Here is a 16,418-nt window from a genome sequence, read left to right on the forward strand (position 1 = left end):
GAGACTTGAAAAATTTGGGGTTGCATCTCAGCATCATTGCGTTCTTGTAGAATGAACTTTGCATTCTTGGGGGCTCTTCAGAATGAGTGGATTCAAAAGATACTCCCAAATACCTGAATGAGTTGCCTTATCAGATCATAAGACTTTTTTAATTGTTGTTGACATAAGAGTATTTGCCTGATTCTACATTTTGTATTTTTAATATTGTTCTCAGAAACAGTTCTTCTGGTAGTAATTATCTACTAGTGTGATGGGATTCAAGGCTTTAGAGCATTCTCTGATTGGTCACTATGTCATCAACCTATTTTTATACCAAGTCAGAATGTAAGTAAGAAAGTATCTAACATCTCTACCAGTTATTTAAACATAAGTTTTAAGTGAAGAAACCAAGTTCACAGCCTTATTTTTATTGTTTGGAATATTCACTATTTTTCTTTGGGGGAGATGGAAAAGCATTAGCAGTGATAATTAGTGTAAGGACTGTGCTTGTTTCTCATGGATTGTAATGTTCAAGCTCAAGTCTTACCATGTACTAGAAAGCTAGTATAGAAGTGTTTTCACATTAGTTAGCAGAAAAATAGATGGATACAATCAAGAAGATTGAGCTTTTTTTTTTTCCTTGAAAATGGTGGGTTGCATTTTAAAATTATACCAAGGGAATTCAAGGTGATAATAGAATACATGATTTGACTAGGGTTTGACACTGTACCCTCCAGAGGTTCTGTTATTCTGAGAGCAGCCCAAATGTCCTTTCCTGAGAAGACTAGTTTAGAACTTCTCTTTTAATGGGGGCATTATTAACTGACAGTACCGGAGACTCAAAAAAACTGAGCTATTCTAGTCTAGGTCTATCTGGGTATTAATTGCATAGTCCATTTATGAGTTAATAGTCATTACTGGACTTGAAGGATGAGTTCCTAAACTCTTCTCTGAGATACTTTTCTGTTTAAATATTAATTGCTTGTGAAGGATATTTGTGTATTTTTATCTATATTCCATCTGAGTTGTGTTTTGTTAATTATGACTGTTTTCAGGATGTATATTGACCAGTTCTCTGTTTATCCAGAAACACGTTTCAGCCTGCTTGTAATCTGGAATATTTTTAGAGGGGATGTTTTACCCAGAAGACTGAGTGGAATATAGTATATTATTTAAACAACCAGAAATTTCTTAGGGAACTGGAGATACCTTCCCCATGGTTCATTAGTTAATTTTATGTTAAAACTTCTTTGCCTAGTGGTTGGAACTAGTTTTGGAATGAACAGTCATGTCTGGCAAGCAAAATAAATAACCTTGTCTGGAGTTTGCCATTCTAAGTCAGTCATTCACTGGTTTGTTTTCTCCCTGATTTTTCAGGGAAATAGAAAGATCTTTGGGGAGAGAGTAGGAGGAAAGACTCCACCTTTCCCACGCTATTCTCCCCACCCTTATTATTTCTATTTATTTTATTATATCAGGAATGATGAGTATTAATTCCTGAAATACTCTTTCAACCTCACATTGACTTAGATGAAATAACACCTATTAACATGTTTTTTTTTAAATGTTGACACTTCCATTTTATATGATGGCTGACTAGGAACCCTGAGACTGACTCTCTCAATTTTTTATTAAAACTCATGAAAACATGGAAGATGACAAACAATCAGAGGAGCACCAAAACCTTGATTTGACAGTCACCCTATTGCCACAATCTAAGATAACCTCAAACTGCAATGCTGATCGAACCAGACTAAGAAATGCAGTTAGTCACTGACCAATGATAAACAGTTAGAAATAAAGACACCAAGCAGGTCTCTAAAAGCAGGTGTGGAGATTGATTCCTTTGCCTTTCCATAATGTCTGCCCCCAAGGCTTTGAAATTCTGGTACTTTACCAACAAGAAAAATGGACAAATGTTTTTCTGCAAGGAAGGTGCTACTTTTTATAGCTAGATAGGTAGCTGTTCTTTACTTTTCATCCTCTTTGCCTAAGATCTCTGTTAAAAAACCTCTACTTAATTGACCAGCTGGATCAACTGATGCTCTACGTTTCTTTTCTGTGCCCATGGCACCCTGACCTTGTTGCTAATAGACTACTAGCTAGCAGGCTGGCACACTTCTTTCTCTCCAGTATTTCAGTTGAGTTATGTGATTACTACCAATCAATTACTCATTCCCAAATCAGTTTTTCTTGTTATTTTTCTCTCATAATTTGATTTTTATTAAATTGATGAATTAAGCAAAAAGATTTTATTTTAATATAAAGTTGAGTGCTTTGAGTCATTGATAAATACTGACGAGATGACTACAAAAGATTTGGGAAGAAATTGTAAAGATGTAGAAGCAATCTGCACTCAGATTGCTTTACATTTTTAAGTGTTTAAGTTCTTGTTCTACTTTAGAAAAACTAAGCTGGAAACCACAGATAATTTATCATATGTATGGTTATGCAGAAAATATGACACAGAATGCCAATTAGTGGTCCCATAATCAAAGCAGAAGCTTTGCTCTTACATCAGTAGACTGGGGCATGATACACATTTGTATGTTTTATGGTAAAGTATATATATATATATATACACATACACACACATATACATACATGCATCTTAAAGATGTCCTACTTTAATTTTTACTTCCAAGTCAGCTTTAACTCTTTCAGTTAATGGATCTTTTGCCAACCTTAATCACATTGATGGCTTTCACTGTGTCTCTATTTTACAACCAGTTTGGAGACTGAATCTGCCAGAAATAAAATAGGCAGGAGCAAATGGGGAACTGATGACAGAGCATTGATCTAGGGCAGTATCCACTCAAGGAAATCACTGTTGGTGGTGGCATGGGCCAGAAGAGTACCTGATACTGTTTGTTGCAGAAAGAAGCCCTCCATTTGTTCAGAGCAGCAGCGCTGGTGTAGAAGACCGAATGCTACAGACAATAGCCCCCTTGGATAGTAGCCTTCTGGGAACTTGCAGTCAGGCTGCATCTATGCATGTGAACCTATTTTTCACTCATTCTTTTCTCCATTACTGCATCTTTACATCCTTCAGACATTATTAACAAACTGATTATTTCCTTTACTTCTGGTTGTACATCTCCCTTGCTAAAGTATTAGCTCTTGTTCTTTCGAATCCCCTGGCAAATACCTGGTACATTGTAGGTGCTCAACAAATATTTTTCAGATAACTAATTCTAAATAAGAGATGAACTTCAAGCAATACCACAATAAAGACCAAGAGGTACCTTTCTCATACACAGGGGCTGGATGGATGTCTATTTCTTTTTTTTTTTTTTTTAACATCTTTATTGGAGTATAATTGCTTTACAATGGTGTGTTAGTTTCTGCTTTATAACAAAGTGAATTAGCAATACATACATATATCCCCATATCTCCTCCCTCTTGTGTTGGATATCTATTTCTATGAGGATAAGTAAATGGAAAGTTATCATAGGAAACACGTGAAAAAGCTCTGCAAAATGATGAAAATTAGGGTAACATGAAGACTGAGAAGAACAACTTATCTCTTAATTTATTACAGAGACCAGAAAATATTTTTTTTAAAAACTCTTGAATTCTCAAAAAGTTAAAGAGTCACAATGTGGAATTTGTCTTCCTAGTGTTTTCAGGGTATGGTATCTTAAACCATTCTTTTCATCAATTTTACATAAACTTGAAAAGTGCAAGTTCTTCCCAGGCCCTTATAATTAGACTGCTGTGATTTTTGTTCCTAGGTACAAAATTATTTTAGATTTGTTGGATTTAGATTTCATTTGTAGAAGTGGTTGAACAGACTGCATTTTAAATGATTGTTTTAAGGTTTATTTGTTTAAAAACAATGGCAAAGTAGTTACATGTTCAGTGAACACCTGCTAAATGTCCTGGTTAGTCTATGTTTTAATTGCCTTTTTATTGTTTATACTTTAAATCAAACTTTCTTAACTAGCTGTGTGGTTCTAGTTTATTGTTGTCAGATTATTATACAGTGAATTAAGTTTACACAGGGTGTTTAAGTTGTGTGGTTTGTCTAATGAAATTAAAGTGACTTTTGCACATTGCTTACAACATCTTACAATTACTCCATCAAGGACCACAATCAAGAAAGTGCAGAAGATGGGGAACAGTAATATGTGCCTCTATATGTAGGATTATGATGTTATTTTGATACCTTACAATATGAAGGCAGAGTTAGCATGGGGACTGCCACCTACAATCTAAGAAGGACTATAATAATTTCCAATTGAGATATTTGGAAATTAGTAACTTTGTAGAATCTAAGAAAAATCTTGTAAAGGAGATGAAATAGTGTCAAAGAAGAACTGGCATTAGTTTTGGTGTGTCTGCCAGATAATGCAAAGTTTGAGTGATTCTGTTCTGTGTTATTGCTTGTAGCACCAAAGTTTTTTTCCCCATTAGTTGGAGGTATGTCATGCACTGTGAAGTGTTAAAGTAAATTAAATATCTGGCACATGAATGATTTCTTGAGTGATTTGTATTGGGTTGGGGAGAATTGATGAGTATGTGAGAGCGATTCCTTATTTTTTCTAGTTTTGTGCACACTTAGTCCTCTGTCCTCTCTCTTCTCTTCCTACCAGTGTGTCCATCATGTCTTCTGAAATTGCTAACACAAAGCTCATTTACTCAGAGCAGTTCAGAGCACAGACTGAAGTGATGTGGCATATTTCAAAGTCTTCCATTCTTCTGAACCAGATTTTTTTTCCTTCTGAATGCAGATTAATAAACCGTGCACTACAAGAGGAACAAGGAAAAGGATTTTAGTGAAGGTATCCTGATCCTGAAAAAGTCAGGGAGGGCTTCAAGCCCATCTTGGACTTCAGAACACTTCACAACTTTGTGGTAAAAGAAACATTTTAAATAGAGCCTTTGGACTTATTTATTTCATCCTTATTTGGAGAGTAGCTTTATATTTTTTAGGCAAGAAAATTAACTGTGAAATTGGGGTACTTTTCAAACTAAAACATACTTGGGTTTTAGATTTTGATATTTTGTAGGTACTTAATGTATACTCAAAGTACTATAGGTGTTTGGATGGCTTGTGTGTTTTTCTTCGAAACGTGTTCTTTATCCCATGTGACATGGTGTTTGCCTTCACTATGAGTGATGTTTTTTCTAGTGTTTTGTATCTTCTTCAGTCGTTTCACTGGATTGTAGGGTGTCTTTCTCAGAACTGATATTGTGTAAAAGTGTTTTGAAAAGAGAGAGTGGTTTGTGTTTTTGTTGTTTTCATATTTTTACCTCTTACATGATGGCTCACTAGCATGAAGAGATGTTGCACCATTAAAAAGTTGTTGTTTTCTCTTCACCTGAAAGCCTCATACAAGATAGGTTTTCGTTGTCAAAGTGAATTCAAACGTATTTGCCATTTTTGTCTTTCACAACAAAATAACCTTATTTTACTGCATTAACTTTTAAGATCTTTTTATGTGTAAAAATCAGCCTGTTTATGTACTATGTATTCCTCCAAAGTTAAGGCGTTATAGTCATTGGAGAAATGAAATTTTCTTCTAGTAGATGAAAATTAAATTTTGATTGAACATCATTCCTTATGCAGTCACCCATAAATATAATGTCTTTTGCTATCTTTTCAGAAAATGGCTACAGATGTGATATCTGAATTGACAAGAAAATAGAACATCTTAATGTTTTAGGTAAAACAGATGGTGTTTTTGTTTTAGGCAAAACTCTCTCAGAGTGAAAGCATCTTAATTGGTGACAAGACTCTTGGGGTCAGCCAAATTATGTACAATTTTTGTGTCTGTTTCTTTTTATTGCTTTAGTATCAAAAATTTTAGAGTAGTTGGAAAAGAATATTTATCCTTTTCATTGACTTGCTATTTTCTCTTATGCACTGGGAATAGTTGCAAGATTTTTCAACCTTATTTTGTTTAAAAAAGTTATAAAATTACATGTTAATTCTACTTTGGTTGTGGTTTTATTTATGCTTTTAGAAATGCTTTTCTCAATGTAGGAAAGCCTGAAATATGTAGTTCTACTTTTGAGGGTCAAGATTTTAAAATATAATATTGAGTTGCATTTGCAGCTATAAATTCGAACATTTATGATACTCTTTTGCTTCTATACCATTGAGCTTTGGGCAGATCTCACTGTCAGGTGCCTGGAAAGAGCACAGTGTTGTGAAGGGAGCCTTGGACTGAGAGTCAGAGGGCTCATTCTTGTCCCAGCTCTGTCACTAACCAGCCTTCTTTTTTTGAAACGTTAGTTCCATTTGCAATATGTCTTGGGTGAGAGGGGACTAAAGTAGATAATCCCCAGGATTACATCCAACTGACATTTAGTTTTTTTGTCTGCTACAACACAAATCATTTATAAAGCATTCGTTTGGATGAACACTGGGAAAGGAAGTTTGGGGGTAGAAAACTCAACTCTGGAAAATAACCAAGTTTGTTCAGTAACTGGGACATAGGATAAGGAAACTATTTTCCAAAATATCACCAGTATTGCAGAATGAAGACCTGTAATGTAACAATTCCTCTCCCACTGCCTCTTACATAAAGTAAGAACTACTAAAAGAAGAGCTTGTGTTGTTATTAGGGCAGCTTTGATAAGTAGCCTCAGTTTCATCACCTCAGAGAAAACCCCTTATCCCAGTCCTGCCACTACAGCTGGTTGGGGGCTTTCAGAGTGAGGGCTCTTTGCTAGGGTGGAGGTGGAGCCCTCTGATGAAGCAAAGTTCAGAGAGACTTGGGGAAATGAAACTCTGGTGGGACTCTGTGCTTCTACCATATACACCCCGAGTCCCTTACCCACTGGAGAAGAGCAAGGCCACCTACCCTACCTCCAAGATGCCTTAAAGCCTGACTGCTTGAATTTGAATCCTGGCTCTACCATTTAAATGGCTGTGAACCATGAGCTGGATACCAAGCCAGTCTACACATCTATAAAATGGGCATGATTTTAGAACTTGATAAGTTGGTTGTTAAGCTGAAAGGAGTTAATTCAAGTACAGCACATGCTGTATGCTAGGCACTGTTCTAAAGGCTCGTTAGTGCTAGCTGTTTGGTATTACTGTTATTGTTGTTGTTGTTACTGTTAACATCTGGAAAACTCTCTGCCACTTACCAAGTCAAATTTACTTTGAGTTAAAAGTAGCAAAAGGGCTTCCCTGGTGGCGCAGTGGTTGCGCGTCCGCCTGCCGATGCAGGGGAACCGGGTTCGCGCCCCGGTCTGGGAGGATCCCACATGCCGCGGAGCGGCTGGGCCCGTGAGCCATGGCCGCGGGGCCTTCGCGTCCGGAGCCTGTGCTCCGCAACAGGAGAGGCCGCAGCAGAGGGAGGCCCGCATACCACAAAAAAAAAAAAAAAAAAAAAAAAAAAAAGTAGCAAAAAATAACCCTTTAATAATATAAAATTTTATTTTTGAGTTACTGCTTTGCCTATTAGTATTATAAACAAACATAATTCTCTACACAAAGTAATGTCTTCTAACATAGCTCTGTCTAGAATATTTTCTTAATAACTGCGTACTTTTCATCTAAACTAAGAACTCTTCTCAGTAATATTTAATGGAGTTCTTGGATTTTGTAAGGTATTTTCAGAAATCAAAACCTTAGTTGACAACAGCAGTTCTAGGTACTACTATCATCTTACTGTTTCATAAAGGGCATCTTCACACTAGATTCGATCACCCTGCAGTACACTTGTTTACTTTCCTTTTGAATCTTGCCCTTGGGTGAATGACTTTCATGGGATGATAGATTTATAATAGTTTTGTCCATGAATTTTAATTTATTTCTCCTAAATGTAGAAAAAAATGTTGAAATAAACTTTCGTGTGTTAGGAAATTCAGGTAACATTTATGTACTACTATATTCAAGTGCAATCCTAATTTTGATTGCTGAAATGAAATTGTGTTCTGTTCTTTAGTGTTGAATTTTTCTTCTTCTCAAATGAGGCCAAATAATATATGTTACAAAATCAATTAGAAGCTTCCATAAAATGTCATGTTTTATTTTTCCTCTTGCAAATATAAATTCCCGTATCTGGTCATGGAAGATAAGTGAGATTGTTATTGTATAGTTTCTAGAGAGGCTTTTATGGGAAAACAGCTAAATGTTTGCCTATTTAAGAAGGCCTATTTTATAGGAATAGAAACGTTTTTAAACTGGAAGGCCTTGGAACTTATATGAAAAATCTTGTGCGTATGTGCATTTCTTCAGTGAATGGTGTCTGTATAAGGCATTCAAAGATTAGAAGATAAGTAGAATTTTAAAAGGTTAAAAATAACCACCTTGGTCAGTGTAAGGGACTGTCAATCATTTGCTTTTTACGAAGTGCAGTTCTGGGGGTTTTCTCCTCTGCTTTTTCCTTTTTGTTTTCTGTGGGCACTTGCACAGGGACAATGTGAATTTGGGCACGTCAGACATTGTAGCCAGCAGATGAGAAAGTATGAGGAAGTCCTCCATGAGAGAGCAGGTCAGAGGGCTAGACACACTTACTTCAGTCTTTGCTTGGGCCCAGTTCCAAGGACCCCAAGCTCTTCTCATTGCCCTTCACCCACCCCCACCCCTGCCCCCTTTTCCAGCATTCAAGAGTTTCTTTTCTGTGTATGGTGGTCTTTGTGATGTGAAACCGGAAGTTGGCCCTCATTTTCAAGAGGAATAGTATAACCTGGTATATCAGTTTCCTAGTGCTGCTGTACCAAATAACCACGAACTTAGTCTCTCAAAAAATACCACAAATTTATTTTCTACAGTTTCGGAGGTCAGAAGTCCAAAATAAGTTTCACTGGGCTGACAAAGTATTGGCAGGGCTTGTCCCTCCTGGAGGCTCTGAGGGAAAAATCTGATCCTTTGCTTGTTTCATCTTCTAATGGTCACCTGCATTGCTTGGCCTGTGGCCCCTTCCACACACATTCCAACCTCTTGCTTCTGTTGTCACGTGGCCACCTTCTCTGTTAGACTTTCCAGTCTCTCTCTTATAAGGACCTTGTGATTATATTGGGCCCACTTGGATAATCCAGGAAATCTCCCTATCCCAAGACCCTTAATTTAATCACATCTTCAAAGTCTCTTTTGCTATGTAAGGTAACATATTCATAGGTTCTGGGGATTAGGATGTGGACATCCTGGGGCGAGGGAGGGGGGTGGAATTATTCTGCCTACCATACCTGGAAACCAGTGTATTTCCAGTGGATAAGTGGGATAATTAATTTAAGAACATCAGGATAAATCTATGTAGGTGTCCCTCAGGTACCTCAAGTTCGAGAGGTCTGATACTGGATTTATCACCTTCATCTTGATATGTCTTCCACCCATCCTTAGTGGTTCAATCTTGGTTAGTAGCACTACCATATCTATGCCACCCTAACTGGAAAACAGGAATTACAGACTTTTCCTTCTGGCTTATGCATCCTTCTCCAAGGAATCCAAAAAATCCTATTAATAAGAATTCCTACCTGTTTCTCAGACTTGTTCCTCTTTTTGTATTTCTACCCAGTCCTGTAACTTAGGTTTTCACCTTTTCTACCTTGGCTGTTGGAGCTATTTACTTGGTCTTCCTCCTTTGAGTCTTGACTCCTTAAATCCTTACTCTACCTGGCAACTAGAAGTACCTATTAAAAATGAATCTGACCATGTTAAACCTTCAAGTCACTTCCCATACCCCATATAATAAGGTTTTTAGCAATTTGTAATGACTTAAAGACACCTCACTCCTCACTGTGATTTGAGATTTATCTCTCTTTCTAGCTCCATATATTGACATTTTAGACATGCGCTTTACTATGTAGATTCTAGTGATATTGAGTGACCTCTATGTCCTGAAAATAATGTCCTTTTTTTCTTTATATAGCTGTGCCTTTATTCTTATGGTCACTCTACCTAGAGTGTATTTCCCTACTTTTACTTGGCTATCTCTCCCTCCCTGACCTTTTAAAAAGTTGCATGTTTTTGTAGTTGTATTTTTCTGATTATTTTAAAACTACGTACTTTTTGTAGAATAGTGTTTTATATCTAGATGTCTAAAAAGTAGTTGCAGGATGTTTGCTAAAAATCCCAGAATCTAGAGGAAGTATCTCTGTTAACAGTTTAACTTCTCTTCTGCTTAATCTACTCTGTTGTTAAACATATCTGCTGAGTTCTTAATTTCAAATATTTATCCTTCTAAAATTTCATTCAGTTAATTTTTGACGTATTCAGTTTCTGTGCTGGAATTCTTTATCTTTTCATCCACTGTATTCATGTTTTCCTCTTTCCTTGGACATAGTAATTATCATTTTAAAGGCTTATCAGTTAACGCCAATATCCAGATCATGTGTGGTTCTAATTCTTCTTTTTGTTGTTTAATCATGTGGCTCTGTCTTTGCAGATGTCTCAGCTTTTTATATTAAGTGCTAGACATTGTGTAGAAAAATTTTATAGGCTCTAGAAACTATCTTCTAGAGAGTGTTCACTCTTACTCCAATCAAGGACTGTGCTAAATTGAGGCTAATTCTGTCATCTTCTTCATCTAGCTCATTAAGTTTTCAACTAATAGCCTGGTATATTCTGTAGGCCCTATTCCCTGGTGGGTTCTAAAACCTCATGATATGTCTCTGCTCTACTTTTTAGAAGCTTTCTGTTTAGATTTTAAGCCTCCTTTTCTGTGCAGCTCCCAGTGTTTGTCACATGGACTGATGAGAAAGCCAACTGTGCACTTGAAGCTTTCTATATCCTCACCAAGTGCCTTTTAGCCTCTTTGCCACCACAGTGAAACTTCTCTAGGCTTTGTTCTGGGCTTTGCAGGGACCTCAGCCTTTCCTGTGCTGAGAATTTGCACAGCCCAGGGTGAAAATGGCTAGAGAAGGCAGCTCTCTTCTCTGCAGTTCTTTTTCTCCTCAGCAGTTCTCTGTTGCCTTCAAGCAGATGATTACTGTATTTTATCCGGTTTTTCTAGTTGGCCCATAGAAGTGAGAGCTCTTGTCAACTACTTCATCTCTCCTGGAAGTGGAAGCATTGTTTATTTTTCAACTTCAATTTGGTGAAAGAAAAATGCTCATTTTTTCCACTTGAGTGTTTATATTTCTATTGATTTGTAGGAGCACTTTACAGATTTCCCAAATTTGATCTCCTTTTATTTTTTTATTCTTTAATCTTATTTTTTAATATAGAAAATGTTCTAAGCTTTTTGTTATCAAATCTGCCAGTCTTTTGCTTTGCTGTATTTTTCTGTTATGGTTAAAAAGAGAATTTGTACCACAGATTTTATATTTATTTTTCTTACTGATTTTGTATCATTTTTTCTGTTTTTAAATTTTTTAATTCATCTAGAATCAGTGTTGGCATATTGTTTTAATGCATTTGTTTAACCATTTATCTTGCCCATCTATTACTGTAGATGTATCATAGGATTGTTTTGCTCCCTTTCTCCCAATAAAAGGATTTCAGTGGGATTTTGGTTGGCAGTGCCTAAGATTCATGAATTAATTTTAGAAGAGTTGTATATTTTGCAGTATTTTAGTTTTCTCACCTAGAAAAGTATGTCTCTTCATTCATTCATTTTTATGTCCCTCAGTAAAGTTCTGTCAACTTCTGTATATACATTTTGCTCATTTTGTATTAATTAATTTTCTGTTTTGAATGCTCTCCTGATTCTTAATCATCCTGACTGCCATCTTTTTGTGTGTATCACAAGACACACTGTACATAGTTTTGTATTATTACCTACCCTATTATATTGAACTCAACAATTTCTCTCTCTCCCCTTCTAGACTATAGATATTCAGAACAGGGACTATGTAGTCACGTTCATAAGTTTATAACTACACATACCAGGAGGAGTCCTTCTCTCTGTCCATTTTTATTTTTTCTTGCCTTTTAATTTAGCCACATGCCATGTGGTTACTTTGTACGTGTGTAGATTCTGTGTATCTCTTTATTTATCTCCACCCCCCCCATATTATCTGAACTCTTGTTTCAAGGTATCTATGTTATAACATGTGTGGTTTTGTTTATTTCTTTCATTTAGATTTATATATGCCTTACATAAGAAAGCATATAAGGCAGATCAGTGACCTGAGTTAATTAAAACATTCATTCCACCATTCATGTGATTTATGTAGCAGGGTATCTGGTCAGGACACCAGGAGGGTCTTATAAGGGAAAGGAGAGATTTAATTGCTGTTGAGATTCTACTTTGTGCCAGGTCTGAGCTCTGAGCTCTGTGATTTTCCAAACATTTTATCATTTAACCCTAATTTCAATCTTGTCTCCTGATTTTGTAGATAAAAATATTAAGGCTTGAAGAAATGAAATCACGTGTCCAAAGCCTCTCAAATTCTAAGTGCTGTAGTGGGTTTTGAACTTAAATGTATCTGACTCCAGAGCTAAGGACTCACAGAACTAATCATGATTTTTGAAGATCTAATGTATCTCAAAAAGGCTCCCTTTGTTTTTAATAGCTTAACTTTTTTTTCCTGATGGCTAATATGGTAAGCATTATGTTTTAAACCTAGAAAACTAGGTAGACTATATGAAAAGTTCATATCTAGAAAGTGCAATTTTTGTAAACATATAAAACTATATATTTTCGTATTCAGAATACTGTACAAAGATTACTACTCTTCTTTAGATGATGCTCCACTAATGAGGCTACTTAGAGAAGATGAATATATTGTTTGAATTTTTTAATATGCTGTCATTGATTAAGAATTGGACAGACTGAGCTCTACTCTTTGCTTTGTTCTTAACTTTCTCTGTGATCTTGGATCTGTCATTTCCCCCATCTTTGCAAAGGGGTTAATTGCATAGCTTGTCAATGCTATTTTTTGAGGAATTAAAATAATCAAAATGAAAATGATTTGATAAAACCATAAAGCTCCACACTAGTAGGTATTATTCACAAATGATAAATTCTCCTACTGGGATTTTTGTGTGTTACTCATTCATCAACTATTTATTGAATGTTATTCCATGCCAGGTACTACACTAGGCACATGAAGTTACAATTACTTTTCATATAACCTGGTGTTTGCTTAATTGGTTTTAAACTGCGCTTACAGGGGACTTGCAAATATTTTTCATTTCTGTCTTCTTTGCACAGCCATAAATGTATGTAGTATTTTTTAAATGGTTTTTTGAATATTTTTGCTTTCCTCATGCAGTGAGGTCATAAGATAAACTCTTCAGTATATGTTACAAGATATTTTCTATGCCAGCATTCCAGTTTATAAATTTTCTTTCACAGATAAAATGTACTGAAATGTAAATAGTTCTTTGTTCATCCTGAGCTTCCTGAAGATAGAAGGTCTGTGGGGATCTTTGGCATCAGTGAAGACAAAGTTCTTCTCAAGTGAATTAGGAACTAAGGGAATCTCCACAGGAAACCGCAGTTGTCAAAATGGTCGTTATGAGCTTGGACTGTGAATAAAGTGGTTAGGATGGTTAAGAAGATGGTAATAGGGGTAGGACTGAGTTCTAAGCCTGTTGTGGCACTTGTAGCTGCTTGCGCCTCTGCAACATACCTAATCTCCCTGAACCTCAGCTCTCCTATCTGTCCAGTGAAGGATGAAAGGCTGTGCCTCATGGATTATAGGCCTGAGGACTGAACCCCAGCATACAGGAACCACTCTGTAAGTGGTAACTCCAGCGTCACTCTCACCAAGAGGCATCTTACTTTCATTCTGCCCTATGTCCAGTCCAAGAAGGAAGTCCACATGGTCCTAGTCTTTTGTTCATAGTAGGCACTGATTAGATTTGCCTCAGAGAGAGGACCTGGAATGCCACAGTTGTCTTTCTTAACATCACATGAATCATTTCTACAAAAGGGGTGAGGAAATTCTAAATATACTCCTCCTCATTAGAATCTTCAAGGACAGAACCACGTTTACAGTGGAATTATAGTTCTTCCTAAAATGACTCCCAGTTTGACTTGAGCATACAGATGTCTTTTCATTTCTCTCCATTCCTTTTTCTCTCAGCCACAGTAGATCATAGTTTGCCCTCTCATTTGATTGGCAGGTAACATAGGAGTGCTTTGTCTTCATGAGGTGAAGGTTGTTCATTGTATATAGAAAATTGAGATAATTGCCTGTAGGCAAGTTGCAGGGGCTTAATGTCATAATGCGAGCTAGGAGGCTGGATGTGACTTGGTGACAGATGATAGATAAGAAGCTAATGCAAATATAGGGGAAATTGGGAAAAAATATTTCTGAGCTTCCTATATAGTTACTTCCAAGGTAAAATAGAAATTAACTAACCCCATTTTTCAGCGATATTTTACTCTTTTCATCTGTTAGTGTGGATGAAATAATATTAATTTTTAATAAGTGAGTATGATATTATGATATGAAACCTCCTGGTTCCGTTCACAATTGATTGACTTAAAAGGATTCATGTTTGGAGATATTGGCAGTGTAACAAATGTTTGACTACTAAACATGATAATGACAATGAAAATTTAGTTAATTTGTGATGCTGTACTTATTTCCCAAGGAAATATAATTCATGTATGATAATGCTTTCTCTGTACTCTACTTGAAATGTACATAGAAGTTTGTGTATCAGATAAATGTGTGCTGTGATGCACTTGAACATGCTGTGAATCTCTAATTATGTTAAAAAATTATTTTCTTAGTGTAGCTTTATACTCATTATATACTCTACACATTTAGTTTTTGAATAGATTCCTGGCATGATAATTACATAGTCATTCAGTACAGTAGAAACATCATTATGGTCAAATACTAATTAGCTATGAAAATGAAACAAAACAGAACCTAGTTCACAGCTTATTATAAAAAGTTATTTAATATTGTACAAAACGAAATGTATGGTTGAAATTATTTGCTTTAAATTTGAGTCATTTTCTTCCTCACTAGGAAGAATCAGTGTTTTGGATGCTTGCTGCCTAATTTATTGCTTGGACGCATTGTATTTTATTATCAGAGCCTTTATAGCCAGCTCTGGGTAATAGAGCATCAGAGAACTTGAAGTGGGAATTCTGGGCTCTGTACCTAGGTCTGCCTCACGGCTTCTGCAGAATTCAGAGACTGGCCTAAGTCTTCAGACTACATATTCTAGAGTTCTTCACATACTGGCTCTAAGCCTCTGGGCACATGGGGTTCAGCAGTAAGTCACTCATTTCTGGGATGCTGGTTTGAACATCTTTGGTGCTGGACATGAGTGATCCTCAACTGCTTTTCTTCTCCAGTGTACCTGAGGAATATAGTATAGTCTAGTTGATAACAATGAAGCCTGGCATTTGTGATTCTCCAGGTATGTTTGTGATAGGAGAACAATCAGGCAAGATGTAAGCTCAGGTGGAGGGCAGTGGGAGGGTGCAAATAGGTTGATAGAGTCCTTCAGGTAAGTCTGTTAAGCACACCTCTCACGGGGGCAGTACTCTCGCTCTCCTTGAGAATTGCTTCTGTGGATAAAAATGGGGTTTTGTCTAGTACTTTGAGGCTTCAGTGCCATTTGTAGATATGTTTTGTTTTTGTTTTTTTTTTTTAACATCTTTTTTGACTGCCTGCTTCAGCTGCTCTTTTCTCGTATACACGTGGAATCTCAGTGAACGTAAATGGTGTAAGTTAGATCTTGTGATCCGGATGTATATCCTACAAGCCTAATAGGAACCAGAGACGTTCTTATTGTCATATATTGTTAATTTTGGTATCTCACAGTACTGTGTCAATCAAAAGTGCTTCAGCTGATAAACAATTTATAAGTCAAACATTTTATAGGTTTTATGCTACATCCTTTCTTTTCCTTCGTGCTTTTCTGTAATCCTTCACTTTAGTTTTGGCCACTGTATTAATTTTATTTCCTGAAAAACCATTTGCAATGCAGTTGAAATATACAGGCCACATATAGGATAAAAGAGCACTGCTAGGCTTTCTGATGCACTAAATAAACAATGCTAGCTTGCTTGGACCAAGTCTGATATCGCTGTGGGTAAGAGGGAGAAGTGGTTGACTGCCTATTCATTTCTGTGTTCCTGAAGTTACAAAATTGTGTAGGAAAGCAAAATCTTTCAGATCGTGAAAATATTCACATTGAATCAGTTATATTATTAGTCAAATATCCTCTTTGAAATACTGCTTATTTTATTTGAAGATAATATGATGCAAATTGTTTATACAGTAAAATCATAAATGTTACAAAGAGTGCATAATTTATGAAGTCTGTGACATGATGATATAGAACATTTTTACTCACAGGCAAAGCCATGAAGCAATGAGGATCCAGCAGAGTTATGCTACTGAGAAAACCAAGGATGTTAGGGGATTCAACTGACAATTATTTAAATATCAAAGAATTGAGAGAGAACTTTTGGAAAAATGATTAAGTCCTTGAATATTTTTTATAAATATAGTTATGTTTAAAACCATCCTGTAAAAATGAAATGTTATGTGAAGGATGTCATAATGTACTAATATAAAATATTGTTGGAAAAATTTTGCCAAAAACCCTACTTCATTCT

General features: G+C 36.1%; 1 protein-coding gene across 1 annotated transcript in view; it reads left to right on the forward strand.

Annotated features, from left to right (window-relative positions):
• MAN2A1 (mannosidase alpha class 2A member 1) overlaps positions 1 to 16,418 on the forward strand; it is a 161,164-nt gene that overhangs the window by 96,989 nt on the left and 47,757 nt on the right. The gene's annotated exons all lie outside the window — the stretch shown is intronic.

This window comes from Physeter macrocephalus, chromosome 8 (assembly GCF_002837175.3).
Source record: "Physeter macrocephalus isolate SW-GA chromosome 8, ASM283717v5, whole genome shotgun sequence".
NCBI lineage: Eukaryota > Metazoa > Chordata > Mammalia > Artiodactyla > Physeteridae > Physeter > Physeter macrocephalus.